This window comes from Miniopterus schreibersii, assembly GCF_964146895.1.
Source record: "Miniopterus schreibersii genome assembly, chromosome: X".
In the NCBI taxonomy this organism is placed as follows: domain Eukaryota; kingdom Metazoa; phylum Chordata; class Mammalia; order Chiroptera; family Miniopteridae; genus Miniopterus; species Miniopterus schreibersii.
Window position 1 is genome coordinate 75,609,111 of NC_138104.1, and position 7,124 is coordinate 75,616,234.

At 42.2% G+C, this 7,124-nt stretch overlaps 1 pseudogene across 1 annotated transcript; it reads left to right on the plus strand.

The window, feature by feature from the left end:
- The first annotated feature begins 3,774 nt into the window (after positions 1 to 3,774).
- LOC308551583 (small ribosomal subunit protein uS2B pseudogene) lies at positions 3,775 to 4,512 on the plus strand (annotated as a pseudogene). Its single transcript has one exon. The product of its transcript is annotated as a small ribosomal subunit protein uS2B pseudogene (transcript).
- The last annotated feature ends 2,612 nt before the right edge of the window (positions 4,513 to 7,124 follow it).

Below are 7,124 nucleotides of genomic sequence, written 5' to 3' on the forward strand. Positions count from 1 at the left end.
CCAGACCTCAGGGTGATTTGCCAAACTTTCTAAGGGGAGATCCCAGGTTTGCATTGCCAGCGCCCTCACTGTAGCTAAGGGGTTGGCTTATTGCTAGGAGTTTCTCTATGGCTAAATTCCAGCCTGGGGACTTAAGCTGCTTTATTCCAAACAGGGCCCTAAATCCCAGGCCTAGGTGCAACATCAGTTCTCAAACTGATCACCATTCCCAAGCTTGAGTACCTCTACAGACTAGGTGGCCACGCACACCAAGGGGAATCTCCCATTTGACTCCACTCTCAGAATCACCTTTACCCTGAGTGGTAAAAATTAGTCTCAGTGTGGCACTCTCAACCCTTTCTGGGTCTCCACGTGGACATCTGGCCTTATTCTGAGGTGGTGAGTAGGGCGGTATGACACAGAAGAATCTATTCTGACTTGACCCCTTCCTGCTGACCCCTTGCCCACTGCTCAGTAGCTTTGTCTCGAGGCTCTCAAGAGATCCAAGTCCATGTCCCCTGTCCTTATGTCAGAGTGTCAGGCTCAGAAAACCCTGTGATGTGCGGTGTCAGTGTAAGAGAGGTGGGAAGTGGTCTCTTTTTCCCAGTTGCCCAGACAGATTGTGCATACTGAGGGGAGAGCACAGTGCTGCAGGGACAGAGTTAGGTGTGGGGAGACAGCTGAGGGCCAGCTCAGGGAAGAGAGAAAACAATACAAGGGACACAGGGTCAGGACACAAATACCCTTAAGCCTTCTCCCTCAGGCTACTTCTCTTCTCCTTCAGACACTATCCTTCCTTTCTCCTCTCTCCTTCATCATCTCCCAGGCATCCTTCCTTGCTCCTGCAGGACCAGTAGGTCTGTGTTCTCACCAACCTTTCTGGCTGTGGCTCACATGCAGGGCCCTGGGGGATGAGAGTTTTCCCTCTTAGACATGAACACACACCTCTCATGAGTGGCCAATATTCATTGCCACCACCCAGGACGTTGGAAAACACGTTGAGGCAAGAGCTAGAGTTTCAGGAAGTGGATTATGGAGTCCTTGACACCTATTCACTGAGATTTGTCATCCATGAGACTGTGGACACCCACTGGGGGCACAATGTTCATGGGGTCATGGGCTCATGGGCTCACGGCTAAGAGGATTCCAACTTCTCCAAGAAAGTCCCTGAGAGCCCAAGCTGTGGGGCATCTGGGCTTATAGCTGGTGGAGTGCTATGAACACCCTGTTGCCTCTGAGTTGGTCCAAAGCCCAAATAAGCTCCCACTCCCATCTGCCTCTCATAATTTCCCGTATAGTTTTTTTGTTCATTGAAACATATTTCGCCTATAACTTTGCATCCCATATAGTTTTATATACATCACATTTAAACTTACAAATGAAACAAAGTGTTATTACTGTTTTTTATATAATTCTCATAACTCCATTGCCCGTGCAAGGTATTATTTTAAAAATGTTTTGGAAGGATATATTAATAGCCTCTTACAGACATAAGAAAAATGTCTATAATGAATGCACACCAAGCATGATATTATCTCTAGAAAGGTTGCCAGCATTTAACAAGAATTTTTACAGGAAACTCTATTAGCTGGGAAAGAAAAATACAATAAGAAGTATGATTTTTCTTCTTGAATCTTGTAATTTTTTCAATGGTGATTTTAACTGTTGGAAATTACAAAGTTTTAGATTCTTCGAGGTTAATTCTGACATTTTTCAGATCTAGTAGTTTAAAAAAATGGCATATTCCTCCCCAAAGTACAAAGAAATGAAATTCTTTCTTCTGCCTTTTTCCTTTCTTTTCTTCTCTCATTCTTCCCATTTACTCCCATATCTTATACTTTCCTTCTGTTTTCTTTTTTTAATATATCTTTATTGATTTCAGAGAGAGGAAAGGAGAGGGAGAGAGATCAAAACATCAATGATGAGAGCGTCACTGATCGGCTGCCTCCTGCATGCCCTCAACTGGGGATCGAGCCCACAACTCTGGCATGTGCCCTGACAAGGACTTGAAGCCCAATGGCCTGAATCCTAGGTCTACGCTCAACTGCTGAGCCTCATCCGGCCGGGCTCCCTCTGTTTTCTAATGTGTCCCTATAAGAAAATTTCACTTCATGGAAATATTACCAATAATAGAGTTTTTAAAGAAAATCCTGTTCTGGCCAGTGTTGCTCAGTGGTTAGAGCGTCGGTCTGAGCACTGAAGGGTCTTGGATTTGATTCCTGGTCAAGGGCACATACCCAGGTTGCAGGTTCTATCCCCAGCCCCTGTCGGAGTGCTTGTGGGTGGCAACCAATTGATGTGTCTCCCTCACATAGATGCTTCTCTCTCTCTCTCTCTCTCTCTCCCTCCCTTCTACCCTCTCTTTAAAAAAAAATGGAAAAAATACCCTCTGGTGAGGATTAACAAATAAAAATAAAATAAAATAAATCCCGTTTATACCCAGCTTCACTGATTGCAGAGTTCACCTGGTCAAATGAGCCCAGTGTGCTTTATAATAAAGGTTGAATATGCCATCTCCCCCCCCATCTCCAAAAAAATCCAGTTTTATTTAAAACCTGGGAAGAGTGTGGATTTACTCTGCACAGAAGAATATAGAATAATCAGGTTATCCTGTGTTAGCAGAACTATAGAAGTTTGGGTAGTAATATTGAGTTAAATGTAAGTCTCTGGCAACAGAAAGCTGTTTTACTCACACAACTTGAGGTGTCACAAAAAGTGACTATGAATATGCAGCAAATATACAAAAGATAAATGTCAGAATGCAAAAGACCTTTAAATTTAAATGTATATGATTATTCTATTGAAAAGCATAAAGACTTTACCTTACACTTATCCTTTTATCATAATACTGAAGTTAAATGTGAAGCCCTTATTTAGCTTTTATCCCAATTTTACCTATTTGCTTCTATATTTTTATTAGGAGAATTCCACATGAATGAGAAAACATTTATTTTTGCTTCCTAATATTTTATTATTCTTTTTTTTTTTTAACCGTCACCAGAGGGTATTTTTTTCAGAGAGAGTGAAAGGGGAAGAGAGAGGGAGAGAGAGAGAGAGAGAGAGAGAGATGTGAGAGAGACACACACATCCAGACCAGGGCCAGGGATTGAGCATGCAACCGAGATCCTTGGTCCGATCCAATCCGAGAACCTTTAGTCCGAAGGCCGATGCTCTAACCACTGAGCAGAACAGGCTAGGGCACATCCTAATATTTTAAACAAAATATCTTCCATTTGAACCCCATCAACCAAGATTTAATAAGACAAACTTACAGCTAATGGTACCACTTAAAATTCTATGTTCACTAGTCATCCATGCCTGGACTGTCATTTTCTATAAAATGCTAGTAAGTTACTAAGCTACAAGGCCTGCATGTTCATGTATAAATTGTAAACAAATGGCTAGGACATGGTGCCCTGATCACAATGTTTTTCTCCACATAGGTCATATAGTCAAGGCTTGAGCACAGTCATCCGAGTCCTGGCAGAAAGCCCTGTGATCCTCCTCTGGAACATGGCAGTCCTTTGAGAAGCTGTCACTGGGCTGTTTCTCATCTGCCTCCCTATGTCCCCGAAGCCTTGCTATCTTGTTGGAGATTCCCACAATGCTGTTTCTGATCTGTCCCCACTGGTTCAAGTGAGACGTGGAACTTTCTGCTTTAATGCTCCCTTAGGGTACAGATGCAGATTTCTGTGTAAGTCCATAAAACTGCCTGGTTCCTTTCCTCTCTACCCAGAGAGGGACCCATATGGCATTGTTCTCAGTTCCTACGCAACTTAAAAGGAAACTTTTACAATGTTTGGAGCCCTTGATGTCCTGCAAATGAAGGAGGAGGATGTCCTTAAATTCCTTGCGGCAGGAACCCACTTAGGTGGCACCAACTTTGACTTCCAAATGGAAAAGTGATGGCATCTGCATCAGAAATTTGAAGAGAACGTGGGCAAGCTTCTGCTGGCAGCTCATGACCTTTTTGCCACTGAAAACCCTGCTGATGTCCAAGAATACTAGCCAATAAGCTGTGCTGAAGTTTGCTGCTGCCACCAGGGCCACTCTTATTGCTGGCTGTTTCACTCCTGGAACCTTCACTAATCAGATCCAGACAGCCTTCTGGGAGCTGGGACTTCCGGTGGTTACAGATCCCGGGATGACCACCAGCCTCTCACAGAGGCATCTTACTTTAACCTGCCTACCATTGGTCTGTGTAACACAGATTTTCCTCTGCACAATGTGGACCTTACCATCCCATGCAACAACAAGGGGACTCAGTGAGTCTTATGTGGTGCAAGCTGTCCCGGGAAGTTCTGCCCATGCATGGCATCATCTCCAGTGAGCACCCATGGGAGGTCATGCCTGATCTTTACTTCTACAGAGGCCCTGAGGATACTGAAAAGGAAGAGCAGGCCACTGCTGAAAAGGCTGTGACCAAGGGAGAGTTTCAGGGTGAATGGACTGCTCTAGCTCCCGAGCTCATTACTGCTCAGCCTTAGGTCACGGACTGGTCTGAAGGAGCAGGTGCCCTCTGTGCCCATTTAATAGTTTCCTACTGAAGCCTGAAGTGCTCAGCCTGCCACTGAAGACTGGTCGGCAACCCCCACTGCTCAGGCCACTGAATGGGTAGGAATAACCCTGAGTAGTCTTGAGCTGTTCTTCCACAAACTTAAAATGGAAATAAGGTTGACAGAAAATAAAGTTTCTTAAAAAACAGCTGTGTGGCTATAGTTTAGAGAAGGGTTCTCAATGAGAGTGACACAACGCACATGCTGTCTGTTGTCTAGCCACTCTGTGTTAGTGTCATCCTGTAGGACTAGGCATATGGGGAGAAAAATTATTTTCTCTGACTTTGCTTTTACTGTCAGTGGAAATAATAAGTCCTTATAATTCATCGTCTTCTTACCAGCTGAATCTATAGAAATATGACAAGCTAACTTAACTACTGTTACTTAGGGACAGCTTGACTACTGACAAATTGGCGCCCAATGTGGGACCAGTAAAGTCACAATGCCTTCTTAGAGAAAAGACATAGGAGTCATACAGGCCAAGTTAGGGAACATGAAGAGACCCCCTGTAACCTGGCAGTGCATGCTCTTTTTCTTCTCAGGGCACTGCTACTTGCAAAAAACACTCATGGGGAAAACTCCGCCCCCACACACACAATTTGTCACCAGTGGGTGAGTCAAGATTTAATGCAAGTACCTCTACCCTCTGATGTCCAAAGCTTTCACTATATAGATGATGTCTTCTTGGTTGGGAAGTCAAAAGCCTTAGTCTCAGCAGCCCTGACTATGGTGTTGTGGGGGAGGAAAACAATTTTTCTTTCTATCCTTTTTAAGTTCTTCTGGCTGGGCTAATAATTAAATTAACATGAGACAGATTAACAGGAGAAAATCACCAAATTTAATCTGTATGTACATATAGCAGTGCCATAAGAATATGGGATCTGAAGACAGACCAGACAGTTAAGACCTATGTACCACCTTGAGCTAAGGAGAAAAGGGGGTTGCGGTTTGGGACTTCAAAGGGCAGGAAGGCAATTCACATGGAGTTAGAAAAGCAAATATTTGGTAAATAAATGTTTGCTGGGTCATCTTCAAGGATGGGACACAGAGAGGACTTTGATCAAACTGGACTTGCTAGGTTCCTCCCTGTCCATTACACTTAGTTCATATTAAACTATGGTTATCTATGATGATACCTCCCTTCCTGAAACAGGTTTTCTATCTAAATTCATTTAGACAGGGGAAAGGAGAAAGTTTTTTCTGTGTCTTTCCTTTCTTAAATATAACCTGAATCAATATCCCAAAGTCATATTTTGGGGTGGCAAACTAGTACCCCTCAGTGTCATCTCACCTTCACCAGGAGGGCTAGCTGATCAACCCCCCAAAAATCAAGTCCTAATTGCAGATGGGTTCTTGAATCTACGTGGGTGAATTTACAACACTCAAGTCTCTCTGGAAGCCAAGGAACAAATCTACTGTTTCTTACAAAGTACAGGACTATGTTTACGATACAGAAACCATCACTGCTGCCAGATTGTAATTTATGGCAAAGTCTTGTGATTAAAGAGTCCCCATTAGTGAGAAAGGTGATGGGATTAAGAAGTACAAATTGGTAGCTACAAAATAGTCATGGGGATGTAAAGTACAGCATAGGGAATATAGTCAAGAATATTGCAATAACTATGCATGGTGCCAGGTGGGTACTGAAAATATTGGGGGTAACACTTTGTGAAGTATGTGATTGTCTAACCACTATGCTATGCACCTGAAACTAATACAAAATAATATTGAATGGAAACTATAATTGAAAAATAAAATTTTTAAAAAGTACAGGACAGCCAATTAAATTTGAATTTCAGATGAACAGCAAATAATATTCTTAGTATAAGTATGTCACAAATATTGCATGGGGCATTATACTAAAATTGTTTGTTGTATATCATAAATTGACATTTGGCTGACCATCTCGTATTTTTTCTGGCAATGTTAAATGTAGTCTATCTGCATCTTAATGCCTTGACCCTCCAGCTTCATTTTGCTGTGACAAACTAAAAATGCTGTCAAGGAAACTTAATTGTTCTCTCCTCTGCATTATTGCCAGTCTCCACTCCCTGGGGTCACTGGTATTTCAATTAGGTCAAGAGTGAATCCTCTATATATGACCATTTAAATCTGATGCTCCCTCATGTGCCCAACTGAATGTTTAAAACCAACTTTATCAAAGCATTATACATATATATGCATATATATATATATATATATGTATACACACATACAATAAAAAATATCCACTTAGAATAAAATAAAGATGCCCGGCTGGGCGTGGCTCAGCTGTTGAGTGTCGACCTAGGATCCAAGAAATCGGGGTTCCATTCCTGGTCAGGGCACAAGCCCGGGTTGTGGGCTTGATCAATGACTCTCTCATCATTGATGTTTCTATCTCTCTCTCTCCCTTTCCTTTCTTCTCTCTGAAATCAATAAAGATATATTTTTTTAAAAAATAAAAAATTAAATAAAATAAGAGTCCCCATTACACTGGCCATTGGCCCTACTTACTTGATGGATATACACCCAAATGGTTGTAAGGGATATTGCTAAAAGTACTGGAATAACGGATGTTTTAAGTATTCATAATACCTCTTCTGATTG